Source organism: Leptonychotes weddellii, chromosome 10 (genome assembly GCF_054177405.1).
Source record: "Leptonychotes weddellii isolate Sample4059 chromosome 10, ASM5417740v2, whole genome shotgun sequence".
NCBI lineage: Eukaryota > Metazoa > Chordata > Mammalia > Carnivora > Phocidae > Leptonychotes > Leptonychotes weddellii.
The window spans coordinates 109,991,635-110,010,306 of record NC_138378.1 but is presented as its reverse complement, the minus strand read 5'-3'; the positions used below and the strand labels follow the sequence as shown (position 1 = coordinate 110,010,306).

General features: G+C 43.8%; 1 long non-coding RNA gene across 2 annotated transcripts in view; it reads right to left on the bottom strand.

The window, feature by feature from the left end:
* Window positions 1-11,970: 11,970 nt before the first annotated feature.
* The window catches only part of LOC145715980 (uncharacterized), a 207,795-nt gene continuing 201,093 nt past the window's right edge, over window positions 11,971-18,672 (bottom strand). Inside the window, exons 3-4 of one of the 2 annotated variants that reach the window (XR_014138306.1) lie at window positions 15,027-15,124; window positions 11,971-13,334 (exon numbers count right to left, since the gene is read on the bottom strand). This is a non-coding gene — a long non-coding RNA (uncharacterized LOC145715980). Of the gene's footprint in view, window positions 15,125-18,672 lie in introns of both variants that reach the window. The other variant, XR_014138305.1, reaches the window with a different exon arrangement.

The following is an 18,672-nucleotide window of genomic DNA, read 5'->3' as shown; positions in this document are numbered from 1 at the left end:
GCACTGTGAATTGTGCAAGACTGTTGAATCACATATCTGTACCTCTAAAACAAATAATACATTATATGTTAAAAAAAAAAAAAGAAGAAGAAGAAAATAGCAGGAGGGGAAGAATGAAGGGGGGAATATCAGAGGGGGAGATGAACCATGAGAGACTATGGACTCTGAGAAACAAACTGAGGGTTCTAGAGGGGAGGGGGGTGGGGGATGGGTTAGCCTGGTGATGGATATTGAGGAGGGTACGTTCTGCATGGAGCACTGGGTGTTATATGCAAATGATGAATCCTGGAACACTACATCAAAAACTAATGATGTAATGTATGGTGATTAACATAACATAATAATAAATAAATAAATAAATAACCACAAAAAAACCCAAAAAAAAATAAATAAAAACGATGCAAGACCAGTTTCAGTGCAGCTATCCATCCACCCAGACATTCCCCTGACAAGACACTTCCTGATGCCACCTGGCTGCCATGGCCTTCCATGGGCCGGGCCATTCAGAGATGTTCACATTTCCACATCAGTGCATTTCTAGCCTCCCTGAGCTGGGAAGATTGTCAGCTACCAAGGGGGAAGATAATGTGATTCATTTATGTGAAGGAAGGGGGCTCAAAACTCTGAGTTGAGACCCACAGAATTAATTCCACTACATTCTTCAAGCTTGAACACTGGTTTTGGCGATGAAAGGTTCAAAGCATCCCCACTGAAAGAGCAAGCCTAGCCCACCATCCACCTCATGGAGGGCCGCCATGCAGAAGTGGCTTTGTTTTCCAGGTCTAGACCTGCTGCTTCCTTCTAGAGGTTAGTGATGAGTAGGGAAGGCCAGGGTGGGGGGTCTGTGGGGCACTCTCTCCCATCTGTTCTGCAGCTACCCTGGTTGAGGTGGAAGGTGCGACAAGTTTCTTACCCAAGTCACTGTGAGAGTCAGGGCCGTGCTCAGGAAGCATGCGTGCTCACCCTGTGAGGGGGTGGGCAGCTCAGCCTGCGCTGGACAGCAAGTCGACTTGTGTTGTTTGCTTCTCATTTTCAGCTCTTCTGAGCCCAGATTGAAGTGGTAGGTGGGGGGGAGTGCTAACCATGCTGGGCTGGCTCCCAAGGCCAGAGTTCCCATGCACTGACTCAGGGGCCTGGGTCAAGTCCACACTGTCTCTGAGAAAACTCTTCATCTGCAGAGGACCACAGATTTTCAGAAGCTGACTTTGGCAAGTGCTGACTAGTGGGCCATGCCCTCTGCCCAGCACATTGTAGGCATCACCTCCTGTAATCCTCACATCCGAGGAGGATGCTGTCATCAGCCCCACGTTAGAGTCGAGAGAAGAGGGACGGAGAAGTCACGTGCCAGTGATGGATGAGCTAGTGGGAGGGGGAACCAGGCCCCCGGCCGAGGCCTCTGCTCTCCAGGACCTGAGCTGTAGCTCAGCCATCAGCCTTGCACTGTGCAGGCCGCCCCTCATTACAGTGGTTTGGCTTATGCGTTTTCAACTTGACATGGTACCAAAGTGATATGCATTCAGTAGAAATTGTACTTTGGATTTGGAATTTGGATCTTTTCCTCAGCTGGCGAGATGCAGTCCAATCCCTTCACGATCCTGGGTGGTGAAGATGCTCCCCGTCAGCCACACGACCACAACGGTGAACAACCAATACTCTGATACCCCTTCTGCACCCATACGACCCTTCTGTTTCCCACGTTTGGTACAGTGGTCAATCAATTACATGACATATCCAATACTTTACTGTAAAATAGGCTTTGTGTTAGATGACTTTTGCCCAACTGGAGGCTAATGGAAGTGTTCTGAGTACGTGTGTGGTAGGTGAGGCTAAGCTGTGATGTTTGGTAGGTCAAGAATATTAAATGCATTTTTGACTCAGGTTATTTTCAACTTATGATGGGTTTATCAGGACAAAACCCTATCGTAAGCTGAGGAAGATTTGTGATGACTGCGGCCTTCTTTGTCTTGTTTCTGATTTTACTGGTAATGATTTTTCTGTTTCTCTGGTAAGAAGGCTCTTAGACATTGGTGATATATGAAGTCTTTGAAGCATTTTTTTAAAAAGGACCCTTCTAATTAAATTTAATGTTCTTGTTTGCTTTGACGTGGGATGAGCCTCTGATTCCATGTTATAAATGTTTTAACAAACACATAACGTTTACTAAATAAAGCCAAAATGATAAGGTCTCAACATCCCAATGCTGGACCTGTACTGTCTCTTAATTTCCCTTAATAATAACATTGCCTTGGATGTTTGTTTTCAAAAAAAATCACCAGACTTCTCTCTTGGAAGTTCTGGCTCAGTGATACAGAGTGAGGCCCAGGAACCTAGAATTTTAATACAGTTGCTAGGTGTTTCTAAGGAGGAAGATGTGCCCAAGTCACCATAAGGCAAACTATGGGTTATGGTGGTTTTATAAAACAAACTTTGAAGGGTACTGGGAAAATTTAATAAACTAAACAGGTGGTCCCTGCAATCTAGCTACAAGCCCAGGTCCTGGAGTCCAGTGGCCCTGAGCTGTGACCCTAGTTCTTCCAATAACTAGCTTTTTAAATTAAATAGACAAGTATCTTTCTTAGTCTAATTTTTAAAGAGTTTTATCAGGAATGAGTGCTTAGTGAGTACTTTTTTGAGCCTCTATTGATATGGTGAGTAAAAATAAAAGTACTGAATATGTGCTGAGAACATTATGGTTATTATCTTACTTAGTCCTCATCAAACCTCTGAGAGAAAGCACAACAGATTAATGGAAGAAGATCATGTTATATCAGTAAACATAAATAGGCTAAATTCTCTTAGTAAAAAGCAGAAGACCTTCTCAGATCAAGTTAGAAAACATAACAACAATGTATCACCTATACGCACAACAAAGTAAATGACACAGGAAGGTTAAAAGCAAAAGGATTTACCTGGACATGTCAGGCAAATGCAAATGAAATTAGAGCAGAAATAACAACATCAGAGGAGGGCAAAAAATATTACATGAGCCAAGCAATACTTTTCATGTTGAAAATTAATAATGATCATGGAATTCACAGATACTTATGTGCTGAATAATATTTAGGTAATAGTTTTTAAAAACGATTTTTTTAAAGATTTTATTTATTTATTTGAGAGAGAGAATGAGATAGAGAGAGCATGAGAGGGGGGAGGGTCAGAGGGAGAAGCAGACTCCCCGCCGAGCAGGGAGCCCGATGCGGGACTCGATCCCGGGACTCCAGGATCATGACCTGAGCCGAAGGCAGTCGCCTAACCGACTGAGCCACCCAGGTGCCCTAAAAACTATTTTTAATCACAAAAAAGAAAATGCCACAATGAAACGCCCCACTGCAAATTTGGGGGAACCAATCCTACATTTTCACAGAAGAACAATTAGAATAATTTGCACTAAAAGCCCCCCAGCCTGATTTACACCAGGGACTCTCTTCTCTGCACATCAGTGTTAAGACTGAGATCTTGCCCATGTCACCTCAGTGTGATTCCCTAGACTCCGCTCCCTCTGGCACAGGGTTCTCCATGTAGCCTTTTTCAGTCCAAACCCTATCATCTCTATTTCAGAAATCCTTTGCTGTTGCAGTATGGACCCCTGGTTTCTTGTGTGTATACAGGTTTTTCTAAGTGTGTATGTTTCATTGGTCAGCTCGGTGGAAAACAGGGACTCAAACCCTTAACCTCTTGTCTGGAAGACTCTGTTTGAAGTACTCTATAAATGTCTAGAAAAAAATATTAAGGAGGGCATGTATTACATGGAGCACTGGGTGTTATACACAAACAATAAATCATGGAATACTACAACAAAAACTAATGATGTACCGTATGGTGACTAACATAACATAATAAAAAAATATTTTAAAATAAAATCAAAATAAAACCGCTTCTTTAGGGATGCCTAGGTGGCTCAGTTGGTTAAGCATCTGCCTTCAGCTCAGGTCATGATCCCAGGGTCCTGGATTCGAGTCCCACATCCGGCTCCTTGCTCAGTAGGGAGTCTGCATCTCCCTCTGCTTGCTGCTCCCCCTGCTTGTGCATACTCTCTCTCTCTCTCTGACAAATTAATAAATAAAATATTTTTTTAAAAAACAGCTTCTTTGGTGCCCACTTGCTGCAGAGACAAAATCAACACTGAACTTGGTATAGTACCCAGAGAGGTAGGTATGGACTTACCCTGAACTCAGGAGGGACCACACCAGATTTCAAGGAATAGCAAACTCTTTGATGTTCGCTAGGCCTCACTGCTGTATCCCAGACAGCGGAGTAGACAGTTTAAGGAGATGTTACAAAGTACTGATCAAGAACACACACTCCACAATTGTATTATATATTTGAAAGTTGCTAAGAGAGTAGATCTTAAAAGTTCTCATCACAAGAAAAAAAATGTTGTAACTATGTGTGGTGATCGATGTGAACTAGATTTCACAACATATACAAATATGGAACTGGTGTGCACCTGAAACTAATATAATGCTACATGTCAATTATATGCCAATAAAAAAATAGAAAAAAAATACATGCTCTTGGGCAAGTTATTTTGAACCTTAACTTCCTTATGCATGAAATAGAGAAAGCATCCATCTCACAGGGTCTATTGCAAAGCTAAAAAGAAGAATGTATGCAAAGCACTTCACATGGGAGTGCACAGTTGATTTTCAATAAATACTATTCCTGGTATTATTATTGCTAGAGTTATTAAGTGAGACTAAGGCTTACATGAAAAAGGCTGCTTACAATTACTGGAAGTACTCCAAGTCCGAATATTATTTCATATCAAAGAAAACATGGTTAACTCAGATGGCTGTGTCTGCGACAAATTCAGAAGAGCATCATCAGCTTTAATTCATAGCAGCTCCATGAAAGTTAAATTGAGCTAGTGACATGGCCCCCTTGGCCAGTCACACATGTGGGATAGCTGCCCCATTCACATAGCCCTCGCCCACTGGGAACCAGGAGGAGCCAGCTCCCATCCACTTGTCCTGTATCCCACCAGAATTGGGGTCCAAGCACTGGCTCAGCCCCTCTCTTGCTGACCTTGTGAAAGTCTCTTCTCTTCCAAGGCCAAGTTCAGGAAGCTGGTGAGGATGATCTCCAACACTAACCCCCTGTGACCACAGTCACTATACTGGGAAGCTAACGGATTCCAGAGGCAGGAGAAGAACCACCTCAGAGAAGAGCCATATCTCTGGGCCTCACTGGGCCTCTAGGTCCAGAATCCTGTGCATTTCTATCTCCTACGAGAGTATCACCTTCTTCTTGTCAGCCTCCACCTTGTCCCCAAATGTTGTTTGATTGCATGAATTACCAAAAAAGTGCATTTGGAGACTCTTGATACGATCCCTTAGGAACTCTGAAGATAAACTGGGACACTTAAAGGCAGGGTTGTGATTTGCTGCTAAAAACCCATGAGAGAAAGCATTACGATATTAGAGATGCCCAAGGGGATGGTAGAGGTCACTAGTGAGGCTGGAGAAGCAGGCTCTGAGCTATGTCCTGGCCAGGGCCAGGTAGCAGACACCCTTGTACAGTGGAGGGTGAGACAACCAAAACTAATGAGATGTTCTCCAGTTAGGAGAGGTACATTTTGAATAGCAAGCTTCTGTGCCAACAATTACTGAGCTCTCCAAAACAAATTAGCTCAATTCCATGTTCTTTTATCAGAAGTCGGTAAATAGTACTGTGTAGACAGAAGTTAGACTTGAGTTCATATTATTCCTCCCCTTTCCATTTCTCCTTCATTGAGAGAGCTGAAAGAACCCCCAGAAAACATCCTGGACCAGTGACTGTACCAGAAATTAATTTTGGAGACTGACGATTTGTCATGATTTCTGTGGGGGCATTGTCGAAAGTGGGTAAGAGGGTGGCTAAGAAGACAGGCTCTCCTCCAGGTCACATGGGCATCCGTCCCGTGCAGAAACATTCGCAGACAGCTGCGTGGCAGGCCCGGGGGTGGAGGGCAGCAGGAGGGAGGAGGCAAACCCCAGGGTGCCACAGGGGCAGGAAGCACAGAGCCAGGAGAGAGAACTAGCCGTGCTTGCAGGGAGCAGCTGGGGAGGGCGCGTTTCCTACTGGTGGCCTCCCAGGAAGGGGACTTGGAAAAATGAGCAAGCTTTGGTGAGCAGAGAAGGGGAAAGGCCAGTCCTGCTGGCGCGTCTGGGCTGATCAGGCCCAGTGGGTGGGAAACCCTAAAGGGCCAAGGCGCTGGCTCCTTCTTGGCTATGTCGGGCCAACAGCAGGTGTCCTCCAGTATCGCTTCCCCCATCCCAGGTGCTGCCAGTTCATAGTTGTCAAACTCGACTGCCCTGGAATCAGTCAGCCCTGAGGAGCTGTATGCTTTACTGTGCTGACTCCCACCTCCAGAAGGTCTAATGAACTCACTGCACTGGGGTGTGGCTAGGGCATTGGGACATTTCATAAACTACCCATGAGCTTCTTATTTCAACCAGGGATGGGAAGGCCTGCTCGAGGTGATCCTCACTGCTCCGGGCACTGACAGAAACCACACGGCCTACGCCCAGCCTCCTCTGCCCCGCAGAGCAGCCCAACAGGTGACAAGTGGTTCTGGGAGATGGGAAGACCTGTCTCCCACACCGGAGGGGCAGGATGGTGAGGTGGTTCCCAGCCGGCACTCGGACCATCTTGGTTTGCCTCCTGCGCACACTACTTAGTAACTTTGCCAAGTTTACCAACCTCTCTGAAGCTCTGGTTCCCGCCTAGTAGCAACGGGATTGCTACAGAAAACCACATGGAAAATCTTGTAATGGCAGAATTTTTGAGTCCCAGATCTCCTTGAGAACCTCCTAAAAGCTTCAGATTCTGTCCCCTCCAAAATGTACAGACCCATACACAAATTTGAATTCTTTTCAGAGCTCAGCAGACTCCCCAAAGATTGTCCACAGATCCAGGTTAGGCATGCCTCGAGAAATCTCCCTGGCTCCAGAAATTTTGCCCTGGTTAGGGTTTAATTCATACCCAAGCTCTTCTCAACCTGTCCTGCAGCTCTCTTCAGATTACAGGGGACAAGACCAATTAGGAGCTCGGAGTTTCAAACAGGCTGTGTAATATATACGTAAACAGAGCAAGGTGAAAGTGAAGGCCACAGCATGGAGAAGAGAATGAGAACCAGATGCCTCAGTTCAGGGGAGAGTGGAAAGAAAGACAGCTGCCCGAAGGGGCTGCTCTGGGGCTTACCCCTAATCAAGGCTCGCAAGGAACAAAACTAGAGGAAGGCAAGATGGGGAAGTCACTGCCTCGGAAGGCCTGGGAGTGGGAAGATGGAGGTGAGGGAGCGCCGAGGTCAGAAAGAGAAGGCAGTCTTTTCAGAAGCCTTAAAAGAAGACCTGGGGGAATGGGACAAAACCTGTCAGTCAATAGGTATTACTGATTTCCTTGCAGAACGTCAGGCACCATGGATCAACTAAGCAGGAAAGCACCCTCCCTGAGGAGCCGTTATATAAATTCTTGGTATGTCCATAAATGTGGGAGGCACTCTTCAGAAAGAAAATATGTTTTATGAATTTACCAGTAGTGATGGCAAGATGACTATTTGCCCCCCTAGTCCTGCTGATAGCCTGGTATCCAGAGCTCTCCTCTCTGGCTAGGCTCATGTCCACTGGGTCCTCAACCACATCCTATTGTTGCTGCCCCCGTGTCCACCTCCCAAGCGCTTGCTCAGATTGTTCACCCCGGAGCTGCCCAGACCTTTTCCCTCCTTCTAGATGGATTCTATGTGTTCCTCGGAGGTCAGTTTCACAACGATTCTTTTCATGCACTCTGGGAACACAGCAGTTTCTCCATCCTCTAAACTCCTATGATGCTGGCTTGTTGGTAACACTCCTTTGGTAGTATTTACATACTTCTTTGTCTTATAAATATAACAAAATAAAGGGGGGAGAGGTCACTAAACACAGCTGAGTCTTATAGAAGGAAAGTTGTGTTTAACAGAGGTCTCTTTGGCTCTGCCAAACATCTTTGGATCTGGGAGCAAGACACGAGGCAAATTCAGTTGCCTTACATCCATGTTTGCAAAGGTGTGGTCCACAGACACTGGCATACAAATCACCTTACTGGCTTATCGAAAAATGCAGGGCAAAGTTTTCATACAAGGAAGCAGAATTCTAGAAAGAGGAATGAGCTATGAATTTTTTAAAAAAGAAAAAAAAAGTCCCTGGGACTTCACAGAAAAGTTGGAGAGTTATAGGACTTTCATAAGCTAGAATTCCCAAAATCGGAGTGGGAGGCTATGTCAAGCCTAAATCTCAAGGAGAACAAACATCCCAGCTGAGCCTTAGATAGGCATTGCTTTGCCTACACTGGGAGGTAAGCCTGTAGGGGCTACAACCTTTGTCGTATACCCCTAGTTCCATGCCCTACACTTAGAAGTTGCTATATATACATACATATATATATATTATATATATATATGCCTGAGCTATGGGAATTGATTAACAGTTCGAGAAGAGTGTAAAATAATAAAAAATTGGTCCAAATACAAGCCACACAGAACACCAACGTCTTGAAAAAGAAAGAAATGATAAAAATATTCTAAGGCAATTGACTCAATTTTGGAAATTAGTATCTCAGCTTTAAAAAGTTAACCACAGACTATCAACATACATATGTATACATATATATCAGCTTTTATATCTTGATCTACATCTGTACCTATATCTATATATCTATCCCCAGAGAACAGAATAAGTTAAAGTGATCTACTAGAATATTTCAAAGTTGTTTCCCATAAATTTATAGGTCCCATCTTTGATGACTGTGACCCATTTTTCTGTAAGCAGTATAATCTGGAAATGCTTACTCATCCTTAAATTGGGGGTCAATAATTTACTATTGGATACTTTGATTTTATTTTTTTTAATTTTTTTTTTAAGATTTTATTTATTTGCGAGAGAGAGAATGAGAGACAGAAAGCACAAGAGGGAGGAGGGTCAGAGGGAGAAGCAGACTCCCTGCTGAGCAGGGAGCCTGATGTGGGACTCGATCCCGGGACTCCGGGATCATGACCTGAGCCGAAAGCAGTTGCTTAACCAACTGAGCCACCCAGGCGCCCCGGATACTTTGATTTTAGCAGGTATCTCAGACTGCCATCCAGGATATAGATATGGTCTCAGAGTGAACTACAGTCTGATGTTGTAAGGTCTGGGCTACGCTCCAGATGAGGCAGAATATCACCCCCGGTCAATTTCAGAATTTACATCTTGGTTAAGTGCCCTTGAGTGTTGACACGTTGGAGGAGTTGAGCTTTCCATTGGTCAGCACTGGGAAGTGATGCCACAGAACTCCGCACACATGCTCCAGCTGCTCAGTACCCAGTGAGGGCTTCCTGCCATGACCAGGTGAACCAAATTCAAAGTAAGGAACCCCCTCTGAAGTTCTATCATACCCTCCTCCCATCACCTATCACCTAAAGGGATCATGTCAAACCACTGGTTTCCATCTCCAATACTGTGTATCAGCCACACCTTCATCTTTACCTCACAGATGTGTTTGCCTGTCACGTTAGTATCCCAAATCTTTTAATTCAGGACAAAAAGTATAGGAATAGAATTGAATTTTGTCATTAAAATTCTCCAAACTGCCTAAAGAGACACAAAAGACATGTAGACATAGTTCCCTAAACCTTGCCTCAAGGTCATATCAGTATCAATATCAAGGTGACATCAACATGTTTATACACAATTCAACTTTCCCAGTTTATATCTACTGTTGACTAACCACCTATAATGAAAAGAGTGTCTGAGTTATCAAGAAGGTGGGATTCCGTACATGGAAAGTTCACTCTGGAGCTCACTCAGGAAGGTGGGGAGAACTTCTGATCCCCCAGAACTTCTTTTGAGGCAGTACCTGAGTTGGACCCCAAGCCCTTCAAGGAAGAGCTGGGAGTATCCACTCCAGTTTTCCTGTGATCAGCTCCTGTAAGCCCTTGGAGTGACACAATTCATTGCACCTGGTCTTTGTAACCATAGTGTTCATGAGTGTTCAGCCATCTGTCACTGGGGTGCTGTTCACTTGTTCAACTGGCTATCTCTTACCCTAAAATAGTGCAAACATGGTAGCGCACCTGGGAGTTGCAGATGAGAACCAGCATCACAAGGGGTTACGTGCAATAACACACAAATGCACACAACACTATGGCTTTCATTTTGCCTAAGCAAAGGAGGTAAAGTCAGGCTGGGTATTAAAGGACAGGTCATGGAGAGCTAGTGGAAGCTAAAGGCACAGCACATGTCACTAGAAAGCACCAAAAGAGGGAGAGGAAAAAGGAGGGATGATGGGACATGACATTGGAGAGATTAAGATCCAAATGCTAAGGACCTCAGTGCTAGGCTAAGCAATTTGGGCTTCACTTGAAAGCGATGGGGGATATAGTGAAGGCTAACAGGAGCTGGTTCTAAGAACAGGCCAGTCTCTCGGCTGAATTTCTTTGAGCCATTAATTTCCCTGGGGCTGGTTACTACAGAAAGGGCCCAAATCTAGAAGGTGAGGACGAAGGAGGACAGGGAGAAGAAAAAGATCAAGGAGCACTGACTTGGACTTCACACTTTCCTAAATGTCTCCAAAGTTGAGCAGCATTGAACAGTTTGAAAGGAAAACATCTTGTCTCCTGGCCCCTCATCTCCTGCTCCTCGCTCTCTGCCCAGCACCCTGCAGCTGGGGAGGGCAGGGGAGAGGGGTTTTCTCCTCTCTACAGAGGACAATCTGAGAAAGGGAAGAAGGGCAGCCCTCTCCCGATACAGCCGATTCATCCAGGCCTCACTCCCCCAGTGTTTATTCTTCTCTCTGACCCCACAGAGGAAAAAAAATCAATTTTAAAATACCAATTAAAAATTCCTTCTCCCAGTGCGTATTTGGTTACAGTAGTCTACATCATGCTCCCTCCTTACAGATGTGTAATTGCCCTGAAAGCAGAGTTGTCCAGAAGTGAAATATTCAATAATTCAAACCTAAAATGTTCCAGAGGTAGAGCAAAGAGAGCTGGGTACGTGTAAGAAACGTGCTCTGTAGAACCAGGAAACACACACACACTCACCCTGCATGTTCAGTGCACTTTTGTGACTGCTAAAACTATAACATCTGGAATGCCATTCTGGAAAACTTCCAGATGTTTTCCATGAGGAACACTTTGTAAAAATTGTTAGCCTTCTAGGCATTTGTGAATTTTGTAAGGAGAGTACACTCCCAGGCCCACATAGGAGCAAATATGGGATTATAAAGTGCTAAATGCTTTTCACAACTGTATAAGCAATAATGCGCTTTGGGTAAATATTCAGGGAAAATTATTTTTACAGACTAAGCGAATGGATATGTTCCAATCTGCAATTAGATTTGTATTTCAGAAAAATCAAGGAATGCAGGACAGTTCGTCTTAAGGCAGCCTGCCTGGGAGCCAAAGCTCCTAACCTGGGCAACATCACACATCCTGGTCATTAATTTCCTCGTTTGTAGTCATTCCAACACTGGAAGAGGCTAACGTAGTTTCATAGCTTGTTATATTTATCTTCCTTCCCAAGGATTTTTATATTGCATTTTATAAATCCGGCTTCAATTTATGTGTAAGCCCCATAATCATTAGCTTAATGTTAAAGAAAAAGAAAGAAAGAAAGAAAGAAAGAAAGAAAGAAAAAAAAAAAAAAAAAAAACCTCCAACAACAATGCTTGGGAAGCCCTTGGAAGAATTGTTAGTTTTTAAAATGCATAATATATAAACATCTTAAAGGAATACCCAGAGTCTCTTTTGAAATCAGAAATTATGTGAAGCAAGGAAAGAATCATAAAAGCTTATTGATTTCCCGAACCCACTGAGTAAAAGTATTTTTAAACCATGATTCACATAAGGGATACATTTGACACATCAAGAGAAACTGGAAACCAGGCTTCATGCAGCACATCAGATACTGCTCTGAGCCGAGTTTGTTTACCATTACAAAGTGAAAAGAAATTTGCTTTTCCTCCCCTGCTCCCTTTCCCTTGAGAATGGCGATTTTTATTGATTTTGTCCCTCTTTATAAAAAAAAAAAGTTGCCGTTAAAATGTCCGCGACAAACGAGTCAGAAGCCCTGATATTTTCGTTCCGTGCACTGCTGCCGTCCTCCCTACGTGGGGCTTGGCCCCAAACCCAGAAAGGGACAGCGCTCCTGAGGCCTTTTTGTTTTGAGGTTCTAAGGCTTTCTACTTCCTCAGAAAAATCCTTCAACTGGGACCTGCAAGACACTCCCAGAAAAGATCCGGAAAGGCAGAGCCTTCCCAGTAAATAGGCGAGGCCTCTGACTGGAGGCTGTGCTGGCCCCAGAGGAGACGGGCCCAGCAGGCCACGGAGGGCTGTGGGAACCTTAGCAGGGGGGACGGCGGGCTTCTTCCTGCCCCTCACTTCTCTGTCCCCTTCATCTGAACTCATCATCATCACCACCTTCACGGCATTTCCACCACCAGGCCTCTTTTTGGGTAGAAGTAAGTCAATAGTAAAATGGACGCACGGCAGCCCAATAAGGCAGAAGAAAGTATGAGCATCTTCCTTTTTTTTTTTTTTAATTCCCTAGAGTCCTGGTGAGCCAGGACCCTGGGATCTCAGGGTCTCACTGGGACTCCTTCATTTCTTTGACTGTTGAGACTTAAAGGAGAAAGCGACATGCCGTCACATCTTGTGGCATTCCCAGGGCGCCAGTGACAGACATTTCCTCAGGCGCTTGGTTTCGAGACACCATGCTTAGCCCAGGTCATACGAAGCTCTTGGTTGCTAATATGTGAAAAGCACAGAAAGCTAAGGATATCCCAAGTCTACCCCAAGGCTGCTTCAAAGACAAAGGAAAAGAAATGAGAAATGAGAAAATGCCCAAGGAATCAGAAAATATCGCAAGGTCAACCCACCTGGTATAAATCAGGGTGCACAGTTCCAGAGGGTCGCATAGAAACCTCACGCTCAGGTGTAATTTGCCCATCCCGAGGTATTTTTCCTAGTAGTGCCAAATGCCATAATGCTCTCTGTCAGTGATTTGAAATTATTCTATAAGCTACATATCAGGTACACTATTGTTAATGAAATGCACACAAGATGATGAACAACTTCCTTTTCCTGCTGGAGCCCCAGCTGCAACGAGTGCCTGGATCCTTCGTGCTGTAAATCAGCCCTTTGTACTCCAGGAGGACTCAATGAGCTGCAGGTGTGGGCTTGTGGAAGGCCGCCTGGGATTAGGTAGCAGCATTTGATACGAGATCCCAAACAGCACTGCAATCCACACGCCACATGCGGCCACAGGCTTTGGAGAAAGCAAAGGAAAAACGCTGATGAAATGTGGCACGGGACCATGGAATGCAATGTCAAACTTTCACATCTGCAGGAAAAGAAAGAGAGTTCCTAATTTTACAGTGATGATGTCATTGAGAATTCATGACAGTGGAAATGATGGGCCAAGGTTTGCAAACTTAACCACTTAGGAGATTTGCTAACTGAAGGGTGAGCTTTTCAAGGGACAGTGCGGGTTTGAAGATAATGCTGATTTGCCTTCCTGGCCTGAGGCATCACTGGTGCGTGGGGGGCGGCGGGGGGGGGAGGACGGTGTACGCACGCACGTGTGTGTGTGCACACACATTTGCACACAGGCACCACAGAGAGATGGGACAGGAAAAGAAGTTTTGCTTGAGAGGTCATTCTTTGCACGCCAAATGTGTCCTTCGAAATATACTCTGTGTGATTCAGCATAAAACATTGTTAGCTGTCCTTAACAACAATATATTTTTTAAAGATTGATTTCAGACACTCTAAAAATTCACACCAGCCAAGAAAAACTCTCATGATTGTTCACTTTCTCCTTACTGTTTACTGAGAGGCTCTTCTTTCTAGATATTTTCTTCTTCCTTGGGGCTGAAGAGACATGCAAACAAGTCTGGTTTTGTTATTAGCATGCTGATAAAATATATATTGAAGAAAACATAGCTTTAATTTTTTAAGAGTCTGTTTTTCATTAGCTTATCTTGATAGTTTAAGTTAATCATTATTTTCAACCATATATGATTTAGATATTATGTCATTAATTCATGTATAGTCCATCTGAGTAATGATTGTGGTTTTCTACTTTACAAATTCATCTACTTCACCAAGAAACCAACAGAGTCAAATTCCATGCAACATCTGGTTTCCATTGAATGTAATTGCCATTTGCAGAGTTATAATCATGTGTTATTGTAAGGACCACGGTGTCAATCACTTCCCTAATGGGGAAAATTCAATGCCTAAATACCTGGGAGAACAAGAAGCTGACTTAAACAGGTGCATTCCGACACTGGGTTTTAAGTAGAATTCTAGTCTACCCATTTAAATAAATCATTTTAAGGAGAAACAATATTCTTTCCATCCCCTATAGCAAGGGAAAGCATAATACCCAGGGCCTTAAACTCCCATGCTCAGTTCCAGTACTATATCACATTTAATCTTTTTTAAAATGTACAAATATGTCCGTATCGTACCGATTCCTCATGTTGCCTACACTGGTGGGAACCCCTGCAGGCTAGGCAGGAGTTTGGAAGACTTTCTGGGAGAAGCAGACATCTTCTGATTCTTCCTGCCTTACATGAACTCAGCCATCTCTTTTATAATGAAAAGAGGCCAAGCTTGATGTAAAGAAAATATTAAGCTGCTCAAAACTACCAAGGTCATTATAGTCCTTTCTATCCCAAGGGGTTTTTGTGGGGATCATCACATAAGAGGTTAAAAAATCATGAGGCACTGGGTTCTCGCGTGCAATATGTAAGCACTTTATGGCAAAAAGTGAACCACATTTCCTTGACCTCAATCCCTATTGTGTTTACAAGCCAAGCCTTGTTAGAACTGGTAAACGTTTGGCCATTCATTCAGAAAACATTTCCGAAGGCAAAAATAACACGTCAGGAATTGCACTGGACATTCAGGATGCAAAGATGAATAAGACCGAATCCAGAGGGCGAGAGCACAGGTAAATACAGCATGATACATGCGGTAGAAATAGGCCCACGTATTATAGCAGCAGAGAAGGGCCATTTTATCCCACCTGGTGGAGGAGGATCAGTGAGTCCAAGAAGACTTCCTGGAGGAGGTGACCGCTGAGCCGAATTTCAAAGGATAAGTAGAAGGCTTTCTGTATGTTAGCTGTAAGAACATAAACACATGTCATTTTAGTCTCTGATAATGAAATGTTTATGGGAGTAAACTTCGTGATTCAATAGAAACACTGTACAATGGTAATTTACAACCCTTTTCAATTCATTCACATACTTACACAGAACCTATTTATTATTCTACTCACTGAACTTATATTCCTCACGTATGAGGGCTTAGGAAGCATGACAGAAGTAGCAATTCTCCAGAAGCAGTTTCTATTATCTTTGGCATTACCATCACCATAAAACCATATTACATTTGAGGAACACTGCAATCCACAAAAGACTTCCAAATACATTTTATTTTCTTTTTATAATAGGGTAAGAAGTGCAAATAACAGATGAACTCCATTGCAATTCACAGATCTGAAAGGTCATGGTGAAGAAAGGCCTAGAACTCAAGTCTTTAACCTCCATCCTAATACTGATTGGCTTAAAATGTGGAGCCTCACCTCTGTGAGGAGGTAGGAAGGGAAACCGTAGCACCTGGACCCTCGGTGATGTTCACCGTAAATGAATGGATGAAGACATTTTCAGCTCTTAATTAGACATGTATATGGAGAAGACTCATATGCAGAAACTTCAAGCCAGAGCTGACATTCAGCTCCATTTCTACTGGGCTCTATCATGCATTTCCGGCAACACAGTTATTCTCCCACTTTTCCTTCTTTTCAAGCAATGAGTCGAGGGGCTCCATGTCCCCTGAGGCACTTCCAGATGCACAGCTGGTGAGAAAACCCAGAAATGCTTGAAAGGATGGCCAGATGAGGCAGGCTGCAATGAATGAGTGGTGGTAAATAAACAGGAGGATCATTAATAAGTAGCACTATCAGGACACCTGTGTGGCTCACTCGGTTGAATGGTTGAACGTCTGACTCTCGGTTTTGGCTCAGGTCGTGATCTCAGGGTCATGGGATCAAGCCCTGCATCGTGCTCCGCACTCAGTGGAGAGTCTGCCTGAGGATTCTCTTTTTCCCTCTCCTCTCCCTCTCTCTCTCAAATAAATAAATCTTTAAAAAAAAAAAGTAGCAATGTCAATAAAATAAAATAACTTCCAAAACAGGAAGGTAAGGAGAGCCAGCATAAGTAAGTAGCACTTACTTAAGACCAGGGTTCTGGCCCGTGGGCTGTTTCTTAGCCCCTATGAGCCCCTCGTGTTATCATCTACTCGGTAGGAAGTGCTTGTTGCAAGAATTCACAGAAATACCTAATACAAAGCTGTGCAAATTATAAATAGTGAGCAAATGCAGGGAAGTTGAGAGGTGCTGCCCTTTGCACCCGAGGCTGCCAGAGATTGGTTTATAGTAATTAACATCTGTCCAGCTGAGGCCCCACTGAAGATCCTAAGACCCATGGAGGCAGGAATCCAGTTCCTAGGTTCTCTGAAGTGCAGAGGAGGGCTATTTCTGAGAAAACTCCTCAGTTGCTTTTTTTTTTTTTTTATTTTTTTAAAATTTATTTGACAGAGAGAGAGCCAGAGAGGGAACACAAGCAGGGGGAGAGGGAGAGGGAGAAGCAGGCTTCCCGCAGAGCAGGGAGCCTGATGCGGGGCTCGATCCCAGGACCCTGGGATCACGACCCAAGCCTAAGGCAGACGCCCAACGACTGAGCCACCCAGGCGCCCCTCCTCAGTTGCTTTTTTGATTTCAGTTTTTAGTTGAGTGTCTTTGTTTGTTTGCTTAGGAAACAGATAATGAGTGAATTCCAGGGGACTTTAAGGCTCCTTCCAAATGGAGTCTACAGCTCCAGAATGCCCGGGGGCTGGCTATAACTCACACGGTCACACGCTGTGACATGGCAGAGCACGTGACCTTCGGATGGAGATTCCCCCAACATGGTATACCGAGGCCTCTCAGAAGGCAGCTAGCAGAAGGCTTTTCAGCCTCGGGATTAGTGACTGCCACGTCTATTCTGGAGTCTGGTTCAAGGAACCAGTCAGTAATCGCTGGGAGAATCCATGCTCACACACATACACACACACACACACACGCACGCATGCATATGACAACAGTTGACAATGGGTAACTACGTGGATGACGGAAGGCCCCTTGAAGGCACTTTGTTCCTGGAAATTCCTCACTCACAGAGTATAAGAGGCAAAGTGACAGAGTGTGATGTTGATATCACCTGCAGAAGAGAATCTCCTCCAGGATTAGCCGTCAGGACAGCTGGGATCAGCTCCAGGTTGTGCCAATGATCAGTTGTTGGGGACTTAGGGTATGTTTCTGGCCTTTTCTTGGCCTCAATTTGCAGATCAATATAATGGGGGCAATATGTCTTGCTGTTATGCTTTATGGGATAATCGTAAAAATTAAATATGAAAATTATTTGTAAACTCCAAAGTGTTATGTTCCTATGGTCAGTAGGTCAACAAATGTATATATACCACATGCCCTATAACCAAATAATTATTAGTAGTTATGGGCTGCTCTATTTTGTATTATAAGAGCTGACATTTTTTGCACACTTGCCATGTGCTTTCACTATTCTAAGCTTGTCACAGGTTTTCATTCATTTAATTCTCACAACCAACCAATGCAGTCACCAGTATTGTCTTGTATTATTCAGGCTCAGATTGCTTACATAACAAATAGCACAGCCAGCTGTGGACCCAGGAAACCTGGCTCCAAGCCTGAGTCCCTAACCACTATGCTATACAGCTTCTCATACATGCCGGAATATACACATGTATGCATGCATTTTTAAACTCTGTCTTGAAACAACTTCGGACTAATGGAAAAGTTGCAAGAATAATACAAAAAATTTCCAAAATATTTTTCACCTAGATTCCCCAAATGTTAACACTTCAGCATATTTGCTTCATCAGTCTCCCTCCCCCCAAAATACATACACATATTTACATTTTTCTAAACCCTTTGAGAGTTAAGTTACAGACACGAGGCCCCTTAATGTCTAAATACCTCTGTACATTTCCTATAAACAAGGACATTCCCTTATACAACCGCAATATAATTATTACAATCAGAAATTAACACTGGTATGGTATTACCTAATCTACAGATCATATTCACATTTGGCTAATTATCTCAGTAGTACCCTTAATAAGAAGAGTTTGTGGGGTTGTTTTTTTTTTTTAATTTTTTTCCCCAGATCCCATCCAAGATCACATTTGCCTGACCTTAACATTTTTTAAGGCAACCGAGTTTGGGCTTTTCTGGTGTTTTCCCCTGATTAGATTCAGGTTATGCATTTTTGGCCAGCATACCACAGAAGTGATGATGTGTCCTTCTCGGGGCATCAGATCAGGAAGCATATGATATCTATTCGTCCCATTACTGGTGATGTAAAAACATATATATTTTTTTCTTTTTTATATGTTATGTTAATCACCATACATTACATCATTAGTTTTTGATGTAGTGTTCCATGATTCATTGTTTGCGTATAACACCCAGTGCTCCATGCAGAACGTGCCCTCTTTAATACCCATCACCAGGCTAACCCATCCCCCCACCCCCCTCCCCTCTAGAACCCTCAGTTTGTTTCTCAGAGTCCATAGTCTCTCATGGTTCGTCT